Source organism: Mesocricetus auratus, unplaced genomic scaffold (assembly GCF_017639785.1).
Source record: "Mesocricetus auratus isolate SY011 unplaced genomic scaffold, BCM_Maur_2.0 Super-Scaffold_4256, whole genome shotgun sequence".
Classification (NCBI taxonomy): Eukaryota; Metazoa; Chordata; class Mammalia; order Rodentia; family Cricetidae; genus Mesocricetus; species Mesocricetus auratus.
Window position 1 is genome coordinate 86,477,189 of NW_024429182.1, and position 25,339 is coordinate 86,502,527.

The following is a 25,339-nucleotide window of genomic DNA, read 5'->3' on the forward strand; positions in this document are numbered from 1 at the left end:
TGCTGTTGCTGAAGGGCCTGCCTGTCTATAGGAAGGCCAGGGTTCCGCTGCTAGCACCACATAAGCCAGGCATGGTGGGTGACACATGCCCATTAATTGAGCACTCAGGAAATGGAAACGGGACAGTCAGTTCAAAGTCATCCTCAGGTTACATAGTGAGTTCCAGGCCAGCCTGAGATACATGAAATAAAAATAGAAATAAAAACATCTCTTGGGCTGGGGCTGTAACTTAGTAGAAATACATGAGAGGAGAGAACGTGGGTGTGAGTGGGTATGCATAAGTGTGTAATGCTTAGCACCACAAAAGTGAAAAGAATAAAATAAAGATTTGCCCATTAGAAATCAGGAAAATTCGATACACATACTCTCCCCACTGGCTTGTCACTACCTCTCTGTGCAAGTCTGTCTTGGATGGGCCTGGAGACTGGGCACTGGCTGCCTTTTCCTGATCAAGTCACTGTCACTGTCTAAAGGCACAGATGCAAGCAGCAGCTCTATAAATATTAGGAGCATGCCCAAGAGCTCGAGAGAACTGGGAGGAGGCATGAGGACAGGAAGCTGAGCACCGTGGTTCCCGAGAGTCTGATTCAGAGCTGCTGCTGCTGGGCTCTCTCACCCTCCTGACCCCTCACTCAGTGCTCCAATGCACAGAGAGGCTCTAGAGCCTTCCCTGCAGAACCTCAGCAGTCTGAGCAGAAATCTGCATATCTACAAACAACTTACAAGACTCTCCAGGGAGTTGGTGATGCTGGACACAGAGAGCATGGTCTAGACTGTTTTATTGCTTTTGTACAAAAAGGTGGGCCAGTAAAGTGGCACATGCTCACAATCAGTAATAATAAATAATTTTTAAGAAGTAGGACTTTGTGTACATTGCTTTCTAATTCCACGAAGATTCCACTAAACTTGCAGGTACACACAACCTAACAGATAACACTTACCCCATCAGAGGATTAAAAGAGAAACAAATAGAACATGTCCCCTCCCATGAGCAGCTGTCTTCAGAGGCCTTTTAGAGTCAGAGAGCACTAAGGAGCCCCTTCAGTCTTTATGGCTGGTGTTCATGGTATAGGCAGGAGTAGAGGCTGACCTGGGTATGAAGCAGAAGGAAGCACCGTGAATCAGTCACTAAATGGGTCTTCACACCCTCAGTTACAAATCCAACTGTCAAAGTGTGAAAATGGATGAGGGGCCTAAAGGGTACACATACAGGTGGGAGGTGATGGAGAAAGGGTCTCACCCTGGCTTCCCAGGCACATGGGCAAAACATCAGCCCAGAAACTGATAAACCAGTGGCCATGTGCATGGCTAAGCTTCCTAAACCATCTACTGTGTGCACAGAGCCCTGCAGCTTCCTAAACCATCTACCGTGTGCACAGAGCCCTGCAGCTCCAGCCGCTCACCAATGGGGAAGATTCTGACTTGGATTCAGTTTTTGCTAATATAGACACCTAAGCGCTAGTCTAGAAGTATTTCTTAACAATTCCTATGTCTGAAAAGCAGCCACTTCCTGTCTCCAAATCACTGGGGGCCCTTCCCGACATACATGTCAGTCATTTTTGCACTTTGTGATGAAGGTGAAAGAAAATTAAGGTGGTTTTCTGGATATATAACAGAAACCTCTTATCAGACCAGAAACAGCAGCAATGCTATCTCCTCAGTACTTAAAACAAAAGCCAACTCTGAATGACAGGAATGCTTGGCTCCAGCAATATGAAATGAGCACTGACAGCCTGTCCTCTTCTGGTCTGTCCATGGCAACACCTGAGGACCAGCGTCCCTTCAGCTGACAGAAACTGACTTTAACTCCCATTGTCTCCGAGAGGCTCTGAGAGGAGGAGGCAGCCAGAGGGAAAGGACTGAACAGAAGAGATCCTTCCAAAGGAAACATGGGCTCACAATGGTTCAGGAGTCAGGTCCCAGCACACCCCAGGCCGGGTGATGGGTGATCTGAAAATGAGGCATATCAAAGTGCTATTGATAAGCTGACTCACTAGACAGCTTATCTGAGGCCCTCATGGGCCATATGGTGCCCCAACTTCTGCTGCCTGTTGCTGCCACAACAATAGGCTCGCCTGCCCAGAAAGCACCGTTGTGGGACAGAAGCCCAGCAGCAGAGGCATGTCGGCGGCTGTGGTGTTTACATTTTATTTTGTGCTATTAGCTTTTTGTTTCCCCTAGTGGGGACTTGAAACACACACCACACACATTTTGTGTCAGACGCCAGGGCTACCTGCAGAATGCACGTGTGTGCTGTGCTGCATATGTGCTTGTGAGTGGGGACAGATTAGGGGAATATGAAAAGCAGACATCAACTTCAGAACTGGAACATGGCTGGTGGGGGAGGTGTGCAGGCAGGCTCCCAGCTAGTGCAGGAGCAGACAATGTGCTTTTCTCAAAAAAAAAAAAAAAAAAAAAAAAAACACTTGGGCCAGGCGGGCCTCGGGGAGTGGCTATTTAAAACGTTTGGCTCCTTTTTATTCCACCACCATGGAAGTGAATTCAGTTCTTCGGAGCCAGAGCAAATGAAGTCATTTGGTTTTTGCAGGTTCTCTATGCACTTCGGCAGTAGCAATCAGGCCATCATCTAAACTGTCCTTTCTTCATTAACTTCGTTTTCCTTGAAAAAGACGGTAAGGGCATAGAAAAATGGTAGGATATGGGGCACTGGGGTGGATCTCTGTCAAAACCATCAGGAAATCAAGGTGTGAAGGCAAACAGGTGTCATCTTCCAAAGGCTGGGCTGGCATAAAAGATTGACGGGGTCTTTTATCAAATGAATTCACAAGTATTCTGTTTATCTTCCTATTTTCCTAGAGATTTTCCTGTCTTTGCAGATGATCATAAAATGTTCATTTATCTAACTGACTACCTATTAGAGAAGACACTGGTCTGTAGTGAGAACCCTGGAGCATCAGGTAACATAAAAACTGCCTAAGATGCAGGTCCCCCAGCTAATTCAAAGTAAAAATGGGGGCAGAAGACTCTCCCTCAATACCCACAGCAGAACCACTACAAAAGAGTACTGGTTAATCTGCCCGCCACCATCCTCGCACCTAAGCGGACAACATTCTTGGATGAACTTCTCAATTTTTCCTAAACATTCTTAGATTAAAAAAAAATCCTTTCAAGTTAAATTGAGATTACACTTGAACTCCATCCAAGAGTGAAGCTGAACTGAATTATGATAATTAGAAAGCTGTGCCTATATTTTTTAAAGGCAGTACAGTTTATGTATTTTTTTAAAGTTCATGCCAGAGAATATAAGTTCAGTATGTTCTCACATAACTGACATTTCCCACCATTAGCAGCAGTTTTTTAGTTTACCTATCAATACTGTCGTGTATTCCCAGACCTCAGAACTACAGTCATCTTTTGTATGCACATCTAAGTCTGACAGGTCCTAGAAGTCCTCGGACTGTCCACCTGCAGAGGCAGATGCTTAGCCTCTTCGTTGGTAAATTAGTCCACATTTAAGTCTAAGCTCAATTTCTAACACCCTGTCTTTCCCAATTAGAAAATTAATGCAGGATACACAATGTGGCTCACTTGTTACAGGGGTGGCCTATCATGTATGTGGCCCAGGGTTTGATTCCAAGCAAGGGTATAAAACCAGCCTGTAATCCAGCATTTGAGCGGCAGAGGCATCAAGCGTTCAGAGTCATCCTTGGCTACACAGTAAGTCCAAAGTCGGCTACATGGGACCTGCTTCAGAAGAAGAGAGGGAAAAAGGGGGGTGGGGATGAAATCACAGGACAGAGCCCTGAAAACTCAAGTGAGTATGGAAAGGAAGTAGAAAGCATGAGGATAACAAATATCAGCTTGAAATGGGGGTGGGGTGCACAGCCCTTCCCCCTTGGGCTGCCACAAAACTGGAGAGCCACTCCCAGAATCTAATCAGAAGAGAGACCAATGTGTGTGTCCATTATCCCCAACCCCAGATTGAGGAAACCATCCTGTTTAAGTGGACAAAATGGGAACTTGGGACCTGAGAGTAACCCACCCTGTGGGAAACAGTGACCCAATCTCTGTCCTGAAAAACCAAGACTTACCATTCATTTCGAACAAGCAAAAAACACTTTAAAATGCATCTACTCTGACCCACTGCAAAGACCGAATATTTCACATTTCAGCCTCAAGTTCAAACATGGAACAGCGCTAAGGAAGCCTATAAAAGAGAACCTTGAAGGACTGGCCACCAGGTTCACAGCTTTGAAACTAAACAAAAATCCTCCAAAAATGGAGACCCAAATATTCCAGCATTACACACTATGCCCTGAAAGCCAGAGGGGTGGAGCACCCCGTTCAGACATGCACAGTAGCTGTCACACTACAGGGTCTAAATTAGTGTCTATCAAAAGCCCAACACTGAAACGTAGCTAAGGACAGACCTGATTGCTTCATCTTACACCTTGATTGATATGAAAAAAAGCATATCAATACTACATGACATGGGTTCCAAATTAAAAAGAGGATGAGCTAAAGCCTCTACAACTAAGAAAGGGCAACTTGAAGTTACAAAACATGATGGCAGCTATCGCCAATGCCCAGGCAACCAAGCACAGCCAAGCACAGCCTATGTTGATCAATGAGGGTGAACAACAATGTATTTTTCTTGCTGAGTTTGGAAGTAGGACATAAGCAGTCTGCAATTCCAGTCACTGAACTCTGAAGGAGAAGCAGGGACTGCCTTGATTAACAAAAACAGTTTTCTTGCAGTTTGGGGGAGAAAGTTAAATGAGTTCTTGCTTTAGCCAGATTTCTTAAACCTCTTAAAAAAAAAAAAAAAAAAGACCAGACCCTACTCAAAGTTTTATCACTCAACAGATTCGGCATAGCTCTTACTCAAAAAAACACATATACTTTTTTCTTTCATACTCCCTTGACTGGAGAACAGAATCAAGCACCAAAAAATAGGAGCTTCAAAGCGAGGGTCCTAATTTCTCTGTGTGGCTATGGTCATTATTTTTAAGCCCACCAAATTATTCAGTTATCTGTATAGACCACTGGAGTGATAAGACACCATCACAATTCCCATTTGCAAGCAGTATAATTATGCTTACAATTAACCCATGTGTTAACATGAGATTAAAGAGGAAAACAATCCTACAGATGTTCAGGCTCTTCTTGTACAAGGGCCATAGATTGGGGGCAGAGGTGATCTATCCATTTCCAAAGCAGGCAACTCCCTAATGCTGCTAATGGCATGTCTCACACTTGGGGCCTCCATTCTCTCAACTGCTCCTGATATACTTGTCCAAGACAATATACAGTCTAGACACCAGTGGTGTGATTACATGGATTATTTCTCGCCAGATAGTCCCATGAAGATATGCCTTCTTAAATTTGCTTCTGTGTATATAAGAACCAACTAAAATCAAAACTGGTTATGCATTATTGAACTAAAAATATTTTTCTTTGTTTTCTGTCTTCTTCCCTAATCAGAAGATGCCAGCACCCAAAGGGACTAAGTGAACATATAATTCAGTTATATGCAGCAAATGGGGGGTAGAGAGAAGGGGCAGGAAGCTGACTCCCCAGCACATGGGGGGGAGAAAGGAGAGGGGGCAGGAAGCTGACTCCCCACCAGGTGACCCTTGCAAGCAGCCCTCACCATTTCACAGCGCTATGTAGGAAGCACACACTGTACCACAGTACAAGCGAGAGTTACTCATTCAGAGTTACTGCAGCCTGGGTCAGACTGCTAGGATGTCTGCCTGCTTCAGATTAAAGGTCACTAACTATATACGTAAATCCTAGCCTTTGCTTGTACAAAATCTCCAGTAATCCCAGAGTGCTCTCTAGAGTTTACAAAGAACCGTAGGAAGGAGGAACTCACACCAAGACTCTCCCTACCTTTCTATTTTTTTTTAACTATTTTGTAAAGGCAAAGTGTCTCTCTGGCTTTGTTTCAAACTTGTTTAAAAGAAAAAAGTATCCTAATATTTCCCTAAGTCTTCGGTTTAAACAACACTTGCCATTAAACTGCAAACAAAATGGTTTACTGAAGACATCAGCAAGATCCAATAAGGGAGACAGCTTATCAGTTCATTTTTTTATACCAACAAAAGAATTGTAAACTGTTGAAAACCTGAAACCTGAGAGTCCAGCACAGTCACACAGTCAAAGAAATACTACACAAAAATATCTTTTGACCATTTACGGAAATAGGAAGATTGAAAATACGCCTTTCCCCCTCTTAAAATCATCAACAATTTAAAACCCTGCTGTTGACAAAGGTTCAAATAAACGCATTTGTCTTTTCCGGAGCCGTGCTGTAACTGGCTCTACTGTTTCCTTCTTAAGAGGAAAGATTCTTACCAAAGTTGGATCTAAGTCTGACCCTTACAAGCATTCAGATGTGCCTGGGCCCAAAGATCCTGCTATTCACAGAAAATCGCAGACTAGGCTGAAAGGCGGAAGCCCCTGGCACAGTCTGTGCAGTCTGAGGACTATTCAACCCCAGTCTCAAGGCAGATTAGCCCCCACCCAAGAGCTCAGGCTTGCACAGACAAGCCACCCCTTGGCTCCGGGTAGATCGCGTCTCCCTAACGGGAAGGATCTGTCCACCCGGGGAGCCACCTGCAGGTACTTAGCACACACTCTAACCCACCAGACCACCTAAACTTCCAGAACGAATCCAGGCCACAAGGCGGGAAGGAGACTGAATGCTGTTACTTTGCAGTATCTGTAGGAATTGAAGTATTTTCCTTTCACTATTTTGAAATCTGATCGTATTTACAGACCTTTTTGCCCCAAGGACCTCGGCTCCTTTCAAATGCGCTATTTTAAAACACGGCCTTTCTACGCTCCCGATTCCTGGAATATCTGTCTGTAAGTTTCCAGCGCTGACTGAGATCAATTTGCATTTCTGTAAATCACAGAGAGCTACTAAGAACTTAACAAGTCTCCTGAGAAATGCTGGTGGCTGGCATTTCATTGTTTCATAAATATTTTTATACGAGTGACACCATCCAACTTTAAATAAATCTTTAAAAAGAAAGACGATTAAAAAGAGAGGAAAACTGTTGTCTGGATTTTATTTTCGTGGCAAGAAGTGTGAGCCCCTCATTGTTTTCGACTTCTTTAGAATGTAGCTTTGATTTAAGAAAAATACATTAAAAAAGAAACTCCTAGAAGTTGAACTTTCTTTCAAACGGGCCTCTGGACTTTGAAAACAAGTGGTGCTGCCTCGAACAAAGGCTAAAAGTGTCCCCAGATTTTTCTGCCCTCCTGGGGATCGTTTTCCAATAAACAAACAAATCCCCCAGTATTTCCTACCGAGGGGAAGTTTTCCAGGGAGAGTCGGCTCCCGGGTTTGGTGGTAACTGCGACTCAGTCTTTTTTGGACACAATGTTTCTGCTGACTCCTGAAAATTTTCCACTTGAATGTGCACTGGAGCGGCGGCGGCGGCGGCGGCAGCGCTGGAGAGGCGGCAAGAGCGAGAGAGCCCTCTTTCATCTCCGGGGAGGAGGAGCCCGGGTCGGCGCGGACCCCGAAGGGGCCGGGCGCCGGGGGAGTCGCCGAGCTGCAGGCTCTAGGCTGCGCGCCGGACGCTCTCCCCACCCGCGATCGCGCAGAACTCGGCGCTTCCTGGACAAGGAGCGAGGAGCGCGGGAGAGAGGGGCGCGCAAAAGATCGGAGCGGGGCCGCCTGTTGCCGCGCGGGGCTGCGGCCCAACTTGCAGGGCGGCGCGGCCGCTCCCCTCTGAGAGCCCCAGGAGCCGCACACAAAGCGCCGATCGCGGTGACGCCTAGGCAGCCCGCGTCCCCGCGTCCGCCCCGCGCGCAACTTACCTCGACCGCCCGAGCGGGCGCGGCAAACTTCGGGGCGCTGGGCCGTCGCCCCTGCGCTGCTCCAGCCGGTACTCCCCGCGGTGCTCCCGCACCGGGCCGCCCCAGGCCGGCCTCGCCGGCTCCCGGGACGGGCAGGGCGCGCCGGGGCAGCTGCCCGCGCTCGGGCGACGCTGCGCGCTGGGGGGGTCAGCGCATGGCCTGCGCCCCGCCGCGGCCGCCCCGGGCCCTAGCCCCGGCGCGCGGACTCCCCGCGGGCTGGAAGCGAGTGTGCGAAGTACTGGGGGGCGCCCGCGGCGGGCGGCGGGGCCGCGGAGGCTCGGCTCGGCTCGGGCGGCGCGGCGCGGCGCGAGCGATGCGAAGAATGTGCGGAATGAGGACAGGAATGAAATGAACGCCAGGACCGAACTCGCTCCGGAGGGGTGGGGCCTCGGTGACGTCATGCCGCCGGGGCTGGGTAGGGCGGGGCCTGCCGCCGCGGTGACGTCATGTGTGTGGGGCGGGGAGCGCGGGGCGGGGCTTGGTGCCCACGGGGGAGCGGGTCTTGCGCGAGGGCGCGCGCTCGAGGCTTTGTACCGTGTGAGGCGGTGTGGCCGGGCTCTAGGAAGGGCGGTTGCACGACTCCGCCTGCTGTGACTCAGTTTACTCCCTCCTGGTGCGCACGGGTACGGGTGCTACCGGGCTGGACCGGAGGTTGCTCTTCTGGAAACTGAGGCCCAGGCGGACGGACGGCTTCTCCAGCCCGCCACTGCTCCTTTAGCCCTTTCGCTTTACCCAAGTTCTTGGTGCTCGCGCAAATCCTAGGCTTTGCAGACTACGCTTGGATCATCCCGGAGTCCTCGCTTGCCTCCCGCCCTGTCTTTCTGGAAATGAAGTTCACTCGTGCTACGAGTTGCACTCTACAGAAGTCCTGCACCCGGTTAAATAAAATAGGAAATAATAAAAGTCTAGCCGGGCTGCAAAAGGCAGCTTCGTGCGGTTCCTTCATGGAGAAAGTGAGGGTCAGTCATAAACGGTTTGAACTGTTTTTGGAGTGGGCGACACTGCAGTACTTCAGAAACTCGGGTAAAGTTAACGGTGGCCCGGACCGACATGCTGGCAGCTAGTTGCAGTCCGTAGTTTCCCAGAAAAAAGAGAGCCCTTCCCAGACCGGGACTTCCTTCTTTCTGCTCTGGCTGCAGAACAAACTAATGGCGTCTGTTTTGTGCTGGAGGATTCCCGGAGTGTGTCTCACTCAGAAAAGCTAGTGGGACTCGGTGCAACGCGTTTGCTTAGAAACGTTTACTAATGCGTTTTTAAGACAAAAATATCTTTCACTGGTGCGTTTTTAAAAGTTTATGTCAAGAGAATTGAAGACTCCCAAGCTGTTGTAAAAAGTAATACAGAGACATTCTTTGTTCACTTCGCCCAGATCTTCCTCGTGCCATGTCAGCCAAAATTATATCACAATCGGACTATTAGTTTTCGTGAAGATTTTTCAGATCTACTTGTACACATCTGTGTGTATCTGTTTAATTCTATACAATTTTCTCACCTGTGTATATGTCCACCACAGTCAAGTACAAATGCGTATTATTTCTGGTTCAGTAATGTGACAGGCTGACAATAAGAACCTCAACCGCCTAGACAGATTATTAGAAAGTACACTACTATTTTCATTTCAAAACCGTGGCAAGTGTATTTCTTTCCAGAAAATCTCCTATAACCGCACCAAAGGAAAAAAAAAGTCGGATCGCAGAAGCTGAAGAGATGGTTGGTTACCAGCACCTACATGGTGGCTACCAACAGTCTGTAACCCCAGTTCTGGGGGCACGGAGAACAAACATGGTATACACATATGCAAGCAAAACATTCTTATATGGAAGTAAATAAATAAGAGTTTTTTTAAGCCTGATAGCAGAGCCAGCCTACCAAGTGGGTAAATTTCTAACCCACTATTTATCTTGCCCATGACAGGCTAGTTAACCTTCAGACTCCAGTTACTCCTGACGATTTGGTGTTCTTTCATTCTTACGAACATTCAAAGGTATTTCCTTTCCACAACTTCTTCCTTCAACACTCACATTCTTTGACATGCATACTAAAAACCCTTTCTTCAAGAAAGTCTGTTCAGCTGGAGCCAGGCAGAGTGGCTAACATCCCAGCGATCAGGAGGCTGACGCAGGAGAATTGGTACAAGTTTAAGGGAATCCTGAACTAAAGAATTAGATCTTGTCTAGAGGAGAAGAAAAAAGGAGAGAAAAAAGAGGGAAAGGGGACAGGGAGGAGCCTGGCTAACTAGCTGTCTCATCCCCAGTATCTTGAAAGCACTTGGTCTACTATGTCTCATGTGTCTGTTCTATCAGTTCACACAGTATATGTGTGTTACTGCTCATATACACCTATATGAGACAGTGGCTAGGTCTCATTCAGCTAAGGTACTCTGTCTAGAACCTGCTCACAAATAGGAAGTCAATCATTATCTCTCTACCCATCTGTGCCATACATTGCACTCTCCTCATCTCACTGGTGAATAAATAGGACCCATGAGCTTGGGGCTATGCATGGTTGAATCCATCTGAGGGCAGCTGCCAGCTGCCTCCTGCTAAAATGATAGCAGTTCTCATGGACCACTGTTATTCTTAGCCTTTGGTATTTTGTATTTACCATCTCAATTAATCCCTCTGCACCTGTAGAAAGTAGAAATACAGAAGAGAAACTGAGATGCAGAGAATAATAAAACCTAAATCCAAATTCCTTCTGATTCATATTCATGGTTCAAGTTTCTAACTCCTGAAACAAGTAACACAGTACACCAGGAACTATTCTAAGTATTGCCTTTATATTGTCTCACCTGACCCCCATGAAGTAGTATTCTATAGTATTTTATTTTAAATTATATATATATATATATATATATATATATATATACATATATATATATGAGGGATGTTAATGAGGGTGCATTACCCACAGAGGCCAGAAGAAGGCGTGAGATCCCCTGGAGCTGGAGTTATAACAGTTGTAAGTAGCACCATTTGAGTGCTGGGAACAAAAAACAGTAAGCACTCTTATCTGCTGAACCATCTCTCCAACCCTGAGGTAAGTACTATTATTATTCTTGAATTACAGACAGGCAAGTTGAGGACTAGAGAAGTAAGATAACTTGGCCTAGGGTGTGTACTTAGTAAATTCAAAGCAAGGATGTAAACCCAAGCAACTCCACTTAAGACTTGGTGCTCTTAGTCATGCTCTCAGCATCCCCAATGCAGCACATAGAACCTAAAAGATCACTGTCCTGCAGCGGCAACCGACCCCTAGATGTAGCAACCTTATATGCTAGGTAATGATACAAAAAGTCCATTTCCCTCAAGCCATCCCCAGAAAGAAGCTAACTGCTAACTTGTAACACATAAGAGACCATGCCAACCCTGACAGAGCCCCCCATCCCACACTGGTTCCTGTGACACACCTCCCTGAGAGACAGGTTCTCAGTCCAATGAACTGGCAGAACCCTGAGGAAGGGCTGGCCAAGAAAGTCACTTCTTTCAAAGCTAAAGTCCATTTGTAACAATAATTTGTTTTACTACTCAAGCTCCTTTTATCTCTCCCTCTTTCTTCTTTTCCTTCCTCTTTTTAAGACAGGACTCACGATATAGCCCTGGCTGGCCTGGAATTCACTTTGTAGACCAGGCTGGCCTCAGGCTCACGAAGATCCACCTACCTCTGCCTCCCACCACCCCCAAACACCCCAGTACTGGGATTAAAGCATGTACCACCACTTGCACCATATCCAGATTTTTTGGTTGTTTGTTTAGTTTGGTTTTGGTTGTTGTTGTTTTGAGAGTCTTATATAGCCTGGGGTGGCTTCACACTCACTATGACCTTGAATTCCCAATCCTCCTGCCTCTGCTTCCCAAGTGCTGGGATTATAAAATGTACAACCACTATGTTTGTATGAAAGTAGAAATCTATGTATGTAGTGTGAAATCCCTGCACTCTGCAACACACAATAGACTCCAGTTTGAGCTGAGGTCATTCAGGCAACAATCTTTGGTGTCGTGGAACACTAGCATGTACAGCACAAAGTGTACATGTTGTATGTTCAGAATCGAGGCCGCAATGAAAAAAAAAAGCATAGGTAAGCACTGCCAGGATGTGGGGGAGAGCTGTTGGGAGCATTAGGATTGATTTTGAAGTGATTTTTGGTCACTGAACACTAAGAGTCCTTTTACTGTTATCAGAGTCTTCATAGCCCTCCACTTTCAGTTACGTCATCACAGGTTAAAAAGCCCTGGTCCACAGAGGTGTGCATTTCAAGAGCAAACTAAAAAGAAAAAAATAAAGACAAACAGGATATGACTGGCCATACACCTAGGTTGTCTGGTACACTGCAATGAGGACAGGAACACCAGGTGGGATGGCTGGACACGGGGGCGCCAGGGGGAGGGGGCTCTGTGGGTCTAGAAATGGGTTATTTTTGCCTGGTTATTGGATATCCACTACAACAATTTGTTATCCTTTCTATTGTTATTGATGTTGTCCTTTTGAGACAGGGTCTAACTATGTAACCCTGGCTGGCCTGGAAATAATTATGTAGAACAAGGTTGGCTGTGAATTCTATTCCTACTGCCTCTGCCTCCCAAGTATCTATTGTATTTTTACAATTTTGTTGTTGTTTTGAGGCAGAGACTCATGTAGGCTAGCCACCATAAATTTGGAGTAACGTATATACCTCCTCATTTAGAGCTATAATTTTTAATTTTATTTTGTATGTATGATGTTTTGCCTGTATGTATGGCTATGTACCACTTCAATGCCCTGTACTTGAAGAAACCAGAAGAGGGCATCCAATCCCCTGGAACTTGAATTACAAATGGTTGTGAGTCACCATGTGTGTGCTGGGAATTGAACCCAGGTCCTCTGGAACAGTAACAAATGTTCATAACTACTGAGCCATCTCTCCAGTCCTAGAACCACAATTTTTTAAGAATTTTAAGATGCATAGCACTGTTTCACTTCTCCCCAGGGACCAGCAGCTTCACTGGGTTCTAAATCACAGCCCTTCTAATTGCCAAATCCTTTCTGCAACCACTATTCCCTCTCTTCTCCCTTCCATATCTTCAGCTTCAGATGGGATGTTTCCCTTCGGCATTTAAGTGCTCACAAAATCTCTGTCCCATCCTAAAAGAACGACAAAAGGACCTCCTGTCAGTCTCCTTCACCACCACCTGTCCCTGTCTTCCCTTGCACTGTCACCCTTTCTGAAAGCAAGCACTCACTTCCTTCCCATCGCTTCTGACTCTGCAGCCTCTCTAGAAGGGCTTCCCTGCTCATCTGCTCCATCCGTTTATGGCCCTACTTCATATCTGGACTACTAGTCCGTTGTGATTGCCACCTCCCTGGGACCACTTTCTCCTTTTCTTCCTGTTCCCAGCGCTTTTTCTGCTCACTTTCCTCTGAGCAATCATTCTCTTGTAGTTAACTTTGGAGTTTGTGGTTGTGTGTTGTGGACTCCCTGCTGGCTTTGCTTTATATCCCTTATGTATTTCACTCCCATGGTCCCCATTATTGTTTGTTTGCGGCTGTCATTCCACCGCACAGGTGTAATCCATCTTTTTCTCTGGAGTGTCAAATGTGTCTATCAAATCCTTTGCTTGACACTGCCATCTGAATATCTCACAAGTTTCTCAAACAACTGCACAGAACCACGACCTCCCATGTAGACTGTCTTCCATAGGCATATGTCATCTGGAAAAGTCACACAAACCTAGATGCTGGATTGGATACACCGCCTCCTAACTAAAGCTCTTCAAGAGTACATGGCCATGTGTAGAACAAAAAGTTCTTCTAAAGCCCTGAATGAGCTGACCTTCCCAATGTACATTTTCAGGCAGTTTACATTTCTTCCTTCTGTATGTTTGTCCCATACTGGGTCACTTTTAATTCCTCTAAGTTATCGTTTGCACATAAGGAGTTTAGTATAGCTCTTTAAAATATCTTTCCTTTTACCAAAGGATTCTTCTCCTGATATTAATGTAAAATGCTGCTTCATGCCAGGTGTTGGTGGCGCACGCCTTTAATCCCAGCACTCGGGAGGTGGAGGCAGGCGGATTTCTGTGAGTTTGAGGCCAGCCTGGTCTACAAAGCGAGTTCCAGGACAGCCTCCAAAACAATACAGAGAAACCCTGTCTCGAAAAACCAAAAAAAAAAAAAATGTTGCTTCATTAAAGGAAGTCTTTCCTGGACCTCTTTTTTTTTTTTTTTTTTTGTCTCCTGATGACCTGTTGTATTACTTGGGGTTGTCCAACAAAAATCCCTCTAAAACTTGCTGTTTTAAAACAATAATAAACACTCAATAGCACTTCTTGTTTGTGGGCTAGGTTTTTGGAAGTGGCTCAGCTACGTGGTTCTGGTTGGTGGTCTCGTGAGAGTGTCAGCTGGGAAACTGCAGGTCTTGGGAGGGGTGTGTGTGTGTGTGTGTGTGTGTGTGTGTGTGTGTGTGTGTGTGTGTTATGTACCTACTAGTGTAGGTGTGTGGTGCGCATGTGTGTTCCAGTGAAGAATGGAGGTATCTTCCATTCTTCCATGATTATTCCCTGCCTTTAGTTTTTGAAAGTCTCTCACTGAACCTGAAACTCATCAATTTGGCTACTCTATCTGGCCAATGAGCTTTTCGGATCTACCTGTCTCTGCCCATTGTACCCCCAAACCCCAAAGGCCTGGGGTTACAGCCCATGTCCCTGTGCCTGGCCTTTTTCAGAGGTTCTAGGGATCCAAACTTGGGTCCTCATGCTTTCTGGCAGACATTTTACTGATTGAGCCTTCTCCCCAGCCTGGGATTGGAGTTTCTACAGCCAGGTTGTTCACTATGTGGCAGGCACCTCTTGGTTTCTCTCTGCATTGGCCTCTGCATACTTCCTGAGCTTCTGCACGTGCTGAGTTGACTTCAAAGTCAAGCAATGGGCAAGTGGGACAAGGGTAGATGGAGGAGGGGGAGCAGGAAAGGACTGTGTCCTTTTAGTTGAACTAACCCCGGAAGCTGCAGGGCTTCATTCTTGCAGGGTTCTGTTCACTAGGAAGGAGTCACTCAGACTCCCCTCACATCCAGTGAGAGGCAATTCTACTACCTCTTAGAAGGAGAGTGTGAGGCTTAGATAGGAGTGACCTCTTCTGTGAAGCACAAATCTCTGGGTTCCATACCCCATGCACATGAGTGTACACACACACACACACACACACACACACACACACACTACACTTTTGAAATATTTTTAAAAGAATCCAATTCAAAGACTTTTACCTGCTTTACCCACCATGATCTTCTTCCCTAGTTCCTAACACAACACTTGGCACTCCCATATACAATAAATATACATGTTATTAGCTGTATGCAACACCTGAAACAGCCACTATTGACTGAAGTAGGAAGATGGCTTAGAGTTCAAAGCCAGCCTGGGCTAAGTAAAAAACACAGATTTACTACTGAAGGACGTGTTCTCTCCTCCTATCAGTCCTCTGAGCTATCGGTCTCACGTTAAATAATCCCCATCGGTAAACCCAGCACTGGGGAATCCTTGCCAGAGCAAGCTGGCAAGCTTGATTAGCTGTATAGTGAGCCCTCTCATACAGTAAGAGACACTGTCTCAAAGAGTGCCATGGCAAGCAATCCTGACACTGACCCTGAGTCTCTGTACACACATACTGATTTAATGCTGAAAATCTAGGAAAGCCAATGCCCTGCATAGCAAAGAGATAACTGTATGCCCACATTTATCATAGCACTGTCCGAAGCAGCTAAGAAAAGAATCAACCTCATCTTCATCAATGGATGAATGGATACAGAAAATGTGGTATGTATACACAATGTAATATTAGACAGACATATAAAGCATGAAATCCTGTCATTTGCAGTAAGATAGACAGAACTAGAGAAGCTGGTCATTTTGGCACTCACCTTTAATTCCAGCACTCAGGGAAGCAGGTGGATCTCTGTGAGTTGTGAGATCACCTGGGTCTACATTGCAAGTTCCAGGCCAACCCGAGCTACACAGTGAACGTACACAGTTAAAACACAAACAGTGCATGCCTTTAGTCCCAGCACTCAGGGAGGTCTCCATGAGTTTTGAGACCAGCCTGGTCCACAGAGTGAGTTCCAGGACAGCCAGAGCTACACAGAGAAAACCTGTCTCAGAAAAAAAAAGGGTGGGGGGAGGGTGTTTACAGACAGGGCTGATCAGGGTACACTCATGCACATGTTGAAGTATCTTACCAAATACCATTAGTGAGAACAGTTTATACACAGTAATAAAAAAGCCAATGTCAAGGGCTGGGGAGATGGCTCAATGGTCTAGAGCACTCACTGCTCTTCCAGAGGACTCTAGCTCCCAGCACCCAGATAGGATGGCTCACCACCACCTAAAGCTCCAGCTCCAGTGGCCCCAACACCTTCTTCTGGCCTCCACCGGAACCTGCACTCATGAGCACATACCCAAATACAGACATACACATAACTAAAAATAAAAATTAATACTTTTTTAAAAGCCAGTGCCTAAAGATCTCTAGCCAATCAGCTCTCAAATGTCACATTTTACTGGACAAAGCAAGTTACAGTCACAGGCTGGCTGCAGCTCACAGTAACCTACCGTGCGTCTTATAAAAACCTGGGTGGAATAAGCTCAAGGTACCAAACACAGAAACGGTAAGGAGATGGAAATATTCCCTCTGAGCTGACCAGAACTGTATATATAGACTGAAGCAGCACATGGGACCTTGCAAATGCAGACATGTATTAATGTATGCATTGTGTATGGTCAAAATGTGATTAATTTAACTTTTTGAGGCAAGTTCTCCTGTAACTCATGTCACTTGGCACTGTTGTAATGAGATCTTTCTCACCTTCTCCTGTAACTCTTACATCCTCAACCCACCCCCATCCCACCACATTTGGTACCTGCAGAGGCCTGTGAATGACTGACAAGGCCTGTTTGGTCAGTTTTTCTTTAAATATTTGAATGCTTACACAGGTTCACACAAGCATCAGCTGTTCAAAATCTTCATCTCAACATGGTTCTTTCTCCTTTTTCTTGGTGAAGGGTTTCTTCTACCTCTTATTTCAAGAAAAGTACATGTTAAACATTTTTAAAATTAATATAACTGAGAAAAGTATACAGAGGAAAATAAAAATCATCCACTGCTCATCATAAACTAAGCACTTAGTAGTAGAAAAAGTCAGACTGTCCCTACCATATAATACATAGATTATTATAACCAAAACTGGATTTACCACTCAGATCTTCATGTTGCTAACATTTTGCCGTATTTACCTCTAGACTATTGCTTACGTTTTCTTTTTTACATTAAAAACATTTATTTAAAAGATTATTTTATTTATGTGTATGAAATCTTTACGTGCATACACGGATGTGCACCACGTGCATGCCTGTTGGATCCCCCAGAACTGGAGTTATGGATGGTTATGAGCCACCATGTGGGTGGTGGGAATCAAACCCAGGTCCTCTGCAGAAGAAATATGTGCTCCTAACTGTTGGGCCATCTCTCCAGCCTCTTGTGCTCACATGTTCCAAGACCACTATAGAGCACAAAGGAAGCACGATGTATTATGTGGCTAACTTTACAGGATTAAGATCAGTGCTATCTTCCAATATTGACAAATATACTGTCATGACAAAAAACTCCATGCAATATTTTTAATATAACTTTGTATTGAATCTTTGGGGATTTCACATCATGCAACCCCAATCCCACTCATTTTCCAGTCCTTCCATATTCACCCTCCACTCTTGTAGCCTCCCCAACCAATGAAAATAAGTAATAAAAATAAAAATCAGAAAGGAAGAAAAAAGTACCAAACAAACAAACAAACAAAATAAAAGAAACCATCTTACCAACCCCTCTGGGCAGCAATCTGCTCCTCTACTAACCGCTGCCTGCTGTGCATCTAGCCACCCCTAAGGGAATGAATTTTGATGGATTTGGACTCACATATTTATGGGAATTTTACTAATGGCTTTGTGATAGATGAGTAAAATACTAACAAACATGCAATTTATGAGTAACTGTATTTTCCATGAAAGCTTATTTTTCTTACCTTCATTTCAGTAAAAATCACCGATAATGTTGAAGTGGGATTGGTGGTGTTGTTTGAGACAGAATAGCTGGGACCCATAGCAATCCTCCTACTTCAGCCTCCCAAGTACTAGAGTTACAATTTGAGCCACCATTCATGGCTTAATAATATTGTTAAAATCCAGCATTTATGGGGGCTGGAGAGATGGCTCAGAGGTTAAGTGCACTGACTGCTATTCCAGAGGTCCTGAGTTCAATTCTCAGCAACCACATAATGGGTAACAACTATCCGTAATGAGATCTGGTGCCCTCTTCTGGCCTGCAGGGACACCATACACACAGAACACTGTATACCACTGTATACTAAATAAATGAATCTTTAAAAAAATCCAGCATTTGCAAGGACTAAGTTCTTTATCCAGAATCATCAGTGTTGCTTGATGCTGCACAGGGGTAAGTCTGAGGCTCCAGGATGACACCCTTTAGGGATGGAACTTGAAGCAGGAAGGGTTAACAAGAGGTCCAGAGGCCACTGTGGCATGACTTTGATGTAGTAGTGGGTCCCAGGTCCCTTATTTTTCCTTCCTTTCATTTACCTGCCACTCCTGGCATTCCTGCTGTAAGATACAGTCATGGGCCTAAAAGCAATAGACTCAACAGAATAGGGACTAGAGACTGTGAAAAAGTGAGCCCATCCCCTTATAAAGGGGATTGAATGTCTTAGACATTTGTGCAGAGGACACTTATTAAGACCCTTAGTACTCATAGAGCTGAGTTTCTCCTCTTCAATGCTGCAGTCATGCTACTTTTAGATAATTTTCGGATTTCTGTTTGTTTGCTTTGTTTATTTGTTTGCTATTTACTATTTAGAGGATATATGTGGTGCTGAGGATTGAACCCAGTACCTTGGGTATGGTAGGTAAGCACTCCGCCACTGAGATACATTTCCAGCTTGTTTTGTTGGTGTCATTTTGGAGCAGAGGCTCTTATTCTCCAGAGTGACCTGCATGTATAGGCAAAGATGACCTTGAACTCCTGATGCTCCTGCCTCTACCTCCCAAGTGCTGGAACTGCAGGAGTGTGCCACTGTGGTTGGTTTATATGGTGCTGGGGACTGAACTAGGACTTTATGCATATTAGGCTAGTACTCTGCCAACTTACATCTCTAGTCCAGCAAAATGTTTTTATTACAATATAAACTTTTATTCTTCTATCTGATGACCATTTAAGCCGTTTGAATATTGAGCAAACACATACTTCTATACAAGTCCTAAATTTTATTTCTGTGGGGTAATACTTAGAAGGCAGACTCTTAGTTCATAGATTCAGTCTATGTCTAACTTTATACAAACCTTTAAAACAGTTTATGCAGAAAAAGTGCTGTTTTCTATTACCACAAGCAATATATGAGCACCAAATGCCCTATACTCCCACAACCTATGGTGTTGTCTTTCTACATTGTAGAGTGGCTTTGTTGGTTTTTTTTATTGTTGTTGTTGTGTTTTTTTTCTAAGGGTGGGTAGAGTAATGATCTTTTCTTCCCATTCAAGACGTTCTTGTTTAGTCTTAATCTGTAGGAAGCCAAGTTTTCTCAAATGTCTTTCCTACATCTATTCAGATCTTGTACAGTTTTAAGTTTTCTTAATGTATTGATTTTTATTGATTGATTTTTTTCTTTTAGGATTATTTATTCTATTTTATGGGTGAGTGTTTTGCCTGCATGCATGTACATATGTCATGTGTGTGCCTGATACCCTTGGGGGTCAGAAGATGGTGTCGGATCCCCTGGAACTGAAGTTACAGATTTATTGTGAGCTGGAAACTAAACTGGTCTTCTACAAGAGCAGCAAGTGCTTTCAACAGCTGGGCATCTTTCCAGCCCGTGACTGCTGTGTTAACTCGTTTATTGAGATTAATTCCATTTACTTACTTATTTAGAGACAAGGTCTCATGTAGCTCAGGCTGACCCGGAGTGTTAACTCGTTTATTGAGATTAATTCCATTTACTTACTTATTTAGAGACAAGGTCTCATGTAGCTCAGGCTGACCCGGAATTCACTACTTAGCTAAAGATGGCCTTGAACTCTGGATCTTTCTAATTCTACCTCTAAAGTGTTTCTGTCTCCTTCACCTTGCCAGTTTCGTGTTTTATTTATTTATTTAGAGTCAAGGTCTCTATGTGGTCTAGGCTGATCTTGCAATCATGACAATCCTTCAGCCTCTGTCTCCTGAGTGCTGGGATTATACACATGAGCCATCATGTCTGGCTACATAAAGTGTTACATGTACAGTAAGAAAGTCCATGGTCTGGGGTGGGGGTGGAAGTGGTGGCAAATGCCTTTAATCCCAGGTAGAGGCAGGTGGATCACTGTGAATTTGAGGCCAGTCAGATCTACAGAGTGAGCTCCAGGACAGGCTCCAAAGCTACAGAGAAACAGTCATATGCAAAGGAATGAAGGTGGGGGGCTGAAGAGATGGCTGAGGAATTCAGAGCACTGAAGATCAGAGTTCAGTTCCCAGACTCTGATGCTTAAAGTCTGCTTTTTTACTTTTAATACAGAGTGTGTGTGTGTTTCACAGCGTTTTACTCTGTGGCCCTAGCCTTAAACTCTCAGTAATCCTTTCACCTCAGAGTTCTGAGATTACAGCTGTGAAGTAATATGTTCAGTTTGTAATTCACACACACACACACACACACACACACACTTTGTTTATTTTCTGCCTCCGTGCTCATATGTACACCACATGTGTTCCTGGCACCTGAAGTCAGAAGAAGGTGTTCGATCCCCTGGAACTGAAGTTACAGATGGTTGTGAGCTGTCATGTGGGTAATGGGAATTAAACCAGGTCTTTTAGAAGCCAGTGCTCTTAGCCACTGAGCCATCTCTTCAGGCCCTGCAATTCTTTTCTTTCTTTTTTTTTTTAAGATTTATTTATTTATTTATTATGAATACAACATCCTGCCTCCATGTCTGCAAGCCAGAAGAGGACATCAGATCTCATTATAGATGACTGTGAGCCACCATGTGGTTACTGGGAATTGAACTCAGGACCTCTGGAAATGCAGTCAGTGCTCTTAACCTCTGAGCCATCTCTCCAGCCCGCAATTCTTTTCTTGATATCTGGTGTTGTATATGATGTCTAGGGTAGAGGGAACAGTCACTAATAACTCTCTCAGAAGGTGGTGGCAAGTAGCTGGGTATGATGTAAATTCTCTAGGCTGTGGTTAGCTATCAGTCTCACAGTGAACCTGTGCTTTTAGGTTGTGAACATCACAAGTACTTCTCAGCAGCCCTCATTGGTTCAGGCAAGAGACAGGAGTGGACTGGGTATTGTTCTTGTGCAGTGTTCGAAGGAGCTGGAATTCAGTATTTCTCTTCTTCCCCATGGAAGGCTAGAGCCAGCTGGAGTTGAGTGCCTCCCCTTCCCCTGTCATTTCTGTTCTGCTAAATCTCCAGCTGGTTCGGCTCTAGTTAAATCATTTCTCCCCGGGGCAGAAGTTGCTAAGAAGATTGGAATGTGCTTGGTATTTCAACATGGCTTTTCTTCTCTCTTTGCCAGAAGCACTGGGGAGTGTTGGGGGGGGCAGTTCTCTGACAATCACCATGAGAAGCTATCAGAGCTCCAGGATGCAAAATTCACCGGAGTCTGGGAACCCCAAGAATCGTGTGTCCCTGGAGTTTTCATCTCCCAGGCTTGCCCATGTAGAGCCTGCTGTATTTTATCAACCCAGCACAGATGTGTTCAGTCCTGGCAGTGTGACTAGGGATGTTTCAACTTGAGGGCTACAGACCTGGTAGGAAGTGACTCTCTGTGGTCACTTGTAAGTCTCTCTAATTTGGGGAGCAGAGGTTTGCTATGTGACCTCACTTCTCTAATGGACCTTGGAAGAAGGGGTTGAATTTCCAGTTTATTTAGCTTTTGGTCATTATTAGGAGGGAATAGTGGCTTCTGGCTTTTTACATGCCAGGCCGGAAACTTACCTTTTACTGTTGCATACATATGTGGATTAGAGTCTGCTGTCAGAGCTCAGGAAGTTTACATTGCCCCACAATCAGCCAGGGCCTCAGAACTTGCAAGCTTCCTCTATGAGGGCTCCATGGATGTTGCAGTCCTATGCATGCACAGTCGCACAGTCTTCCAGACATCCACTGATTGCGTGCGACTTTTATTTGTAAGCTCAGCCTCTCAGTAGCTGCCCCTCTGGGACAAGGGAACTTATTACTCAGTGAATATATACTCAGAGACTGGCTTTAAGCAACTTGTTCAAGCAAAACTTCACCTTGTATTGACGGCCTATATGAGACCCAGGGGAATCCATTCACATTTACCCCACATCCTATGTGTGGGGCAGCCTTGAACATGCACATAGCCTTCTGGATTCTCAGCATTCACTCAAGCCTCTTGCCTTGGTTCTGTCAAACTTCTGTCTGTTCTGCTATTTTGCTCATGTTACTGAGTCAACAGCCTCCTCTTCATCCTCCACCTCATCTTCAAGGTCTTCAGGTTCATAGGTGAGGTGGTGGTTTGAATGAGCATGGCTCCCATAGGCGCATAGATTTGCACGCTTAATCACCAGTTGGTGGACGGTTCAGAAGAATTAGGAGGGGTGTCCTTGTGGGAGAAGGTGTGTCACTGGAAGTGGGCTTTGAGGTTTCACAAAAGCCCACTCCAGCTACTGCTCCATGCCATGCTTGTCTGTTCCCTGCCATTATGATAATGGATAAGGGTTGCCTTGGCCATGGTGTCTCTTCACAGTAACAGAACACTAAGACAGGTGTAGAGGTTTCCAGTCCCTGTTACAGACCGTTCCTCCCATACGGTCCCCATAGAGCTTCACTCTACCCGTGTATAACCTTTGCCCTATTGCACCAGAGCTGGGGGTGGAAACTGTCACTGTCAGTGGACCCTGCTTTGTGTGTGAAGAAGGAACAGGAGGGTAGTTAGTTGCCCATACTTTCCTGTTCTGACCCTTTCAACATGGAAAACTCACCCTAAGAGCACATGAAGTAGGGGTGGTGTGGGCTTGGGTTATGGCAGCTAATCTAGTATTTGTAACTTGCCATGTGTGAGACAATGTATAATATAAAGGCTGAATGGGAAAGAAAAACCATGGTCCTCTTGGTCCCTCTGTTGTAGAATGAATGGAGCCTCTAGAACTAGGCTGATGGCATTGGTGGGAAGTGGCAGGTGAATCTATGACCTGAAGAAGAGGAATTCCATTCCTTGTTTCATTCTTTGGGGGATCTGTGAGGCAAAGCAACTTAAGGGAAAAAAATACCAGCTTATTCTGGCTCACAGTTTAAGGGATACAGTTCCCTACAGAAGGGAAGGTGTGGCCACAGAAGTGTAATGTGACCAGTCACATTGTATCCCAGGTAGCAAGCAGAAAGAGATGTTCAACTCTCTTTCATTCTTTTCCTTTTCCTTTTAATTCATACTGGGACCCTAGCCTATGGGAGGGTGCTATCCATCTTCAGAATAGGCCTTTCCCCTCTCTTTAAACCTCTCTAGAAGCAACCTCCCTAAACCACCCAGAAGTGTGTCTCCTAGGTGATCTACATCCCATCAAGTTGACAGTGAAGATTATCCATATCTGGGGTCTCCATAAGTAGCCCCAACTGACTTAGAACTCCCTATATAGTCCATGAGGGCCTCAGATTTTCCACTCCTCCTCTGCTACCCAAGTGTTAGGAGTACGGGTGTGTATCACTACATCTCTACTTGATTGATTGACAGCTATTTCCCCGTATTCTAGAGTAGACATAAGAGAGAGTGCAAGCTGTTCAAGATTTACATTGTTTGGTTGGGTGTGGCAGTTCACATCCTAGCATTCTGGATCAGTCCAGCCAGTCTGGACTGTATGAGACGCTATCTAAAAAATAAATGAACAAATAGAAAACCAAAACCAAACCTAATGGACAAAACTCTCAGAGATACCCATGTTTAATTAGGTGTTCCACTTGGGTTTGTCTCCATCGTGCTGTCTATGCATATGAGGGTGGGATGACACTGCCCCCCAGCCACTGTCTTAGGAGAGTGGAGCCCTGGCTGAGAGTACAGTCACTAAGTGGTAGTGTGGGAAGCTGGAAGGTATTGGTCCTCCTAATGATAGTCCGGGATCGTGGGGGAGGACCCTGCTCCACAGTTTCCAGTGAGAAAGGCAAGCAGGGTAACTATCTGTCACATGCTGCTAGTGGGGCCAGCAAGGGAAGGGCTGGTAGGAGCCTGTGACAGTGTCCAGGGCAGGACTGAGAAGGAATGCTAGATAAGAAGGCAAGAGACCCAGGAGGCTCGGGGGTGGGGGGGGGTGGGGGGGGGAGTGCTGTGTTTGAATCCCTGCAATGGCTGCTGGCTGGGTGTGGGGTTTTAACAAGAGGTCTTTTGAGCACCTGAAAACTCAAACAAACAAACAAAACCAATAAAAAAAAAAACAAAGGAAAAAAACAGGAAAGGAAATTCAGTTTTGTGGTCCTGGGATCCCCCCTCCAGGAGCGCTTTGTCCCCTGTAGAAGATAAAGCTGTGGAGTGTAGTCAGCTTCTCTTCAAGGCAGCCCTGTGTTTCATGGGTTGTCGACGCACACCAAGGAAATTCACGTGTAAAGAGATTTGCGCCCACATTCTCCACACCCCGTCTGGGGACAGGAGCTCTGACAAGAACCTGTGTGCATCTGGAACAAAGACAGCAGAGTTAGGGCTGCCCCAGAAACCTGACCTCCACAGTAGTCAGGGCTCTGCTCCAAGCAGTAGGACTTCTCAAGCCAGGCTTGTGCTTTTCCCTTTTTATTGTGCAAGCTAAAGCCATTTCAGGGGACAGGCAGGTGACTGTGGGAGTCTATTAATGCTGGAGGCTGTAACGATAATGATACCTCAGTGTGACCCCAAGTGCATTCAGGGCTCATTGAAGATGTGTCCTGTAGGCAGCTTTGGTAGTTGTTTAGATTAGAAACAGCTCTTTAAAATGATAGCTACTATTTTGGTGAAATGAAAGAAAAATAATGACCACAGGCATAAATCATACATTTATGAACCTTTCCTCCTTTTTCTACCTTTGCTTTTTGTTTTGTTTGGCCCTTTCTTTCTTTCTTTCTTTCTTTCTTTCTTTCTTTCTTTCTTCCTTCCTTCTTCCCTCCCTCCCTCCCTCCCTCCCTCCCTCTCTCTCTTTCTCTCTTTCTTTCTTTCAAGACCAGGGCTTGTGTAGTCTAGGCTTACCTCCAGTTTACTATATATCTAAGAATGACCTTGATTCCCCTGCCTACACATTCTGAGCATTCAGAAAATTGGTGTACACCACCATATCTGGTTTATGTGGTGCTGGGGATGGAACCCAGGGCTCCTTTAAAACATTTTTTAAAGATTTATTTATTTTATGCTATGTACATATGTGTGTTTGCCTGCATGCATATGCAGTGCATGTTTGGTGTGCCTAAAATTCAGAAGAGGGCATCAGATCCCTTGTAACTGGAGTTATAGGTAG

General features: G+C 45.2%; 1 protein-coding gene across 3 annotated transcripts in view; it reads right to left on the reverse strand.

Annotated features, from left to right (window-relative positions):
* Window positions 1-7,903, reverse strand: part of Tead1 (TEA domain transcription factor 1) — a 224,254-nt gene extending 216,351 nt beyond the window's left edge. Inside the window, exons 1-2 of one of the 3 annotated variants that reach the window (XM_040756235.1) lie at window positions 7,798-7,868; window positions 942-1,090 (exon numbers count right to left, since the gene is read on the reverse strand). The gene's annotated coding sequence lies outside the window, so the exon portion shown is untranslated. Of the gene's footprint in view, window positions 1-941; window positions 1,091-7,281; window positions 7,389-7,797 lie in introns of those variants that run through there. The other 2 variants (XM_040756225.1, XM_040756232.1) reach the window with 2 other exon arrangements.
* Between the last annotated feature and the right edge of the window lie 17,436 nt (window positions 7,904-25,339).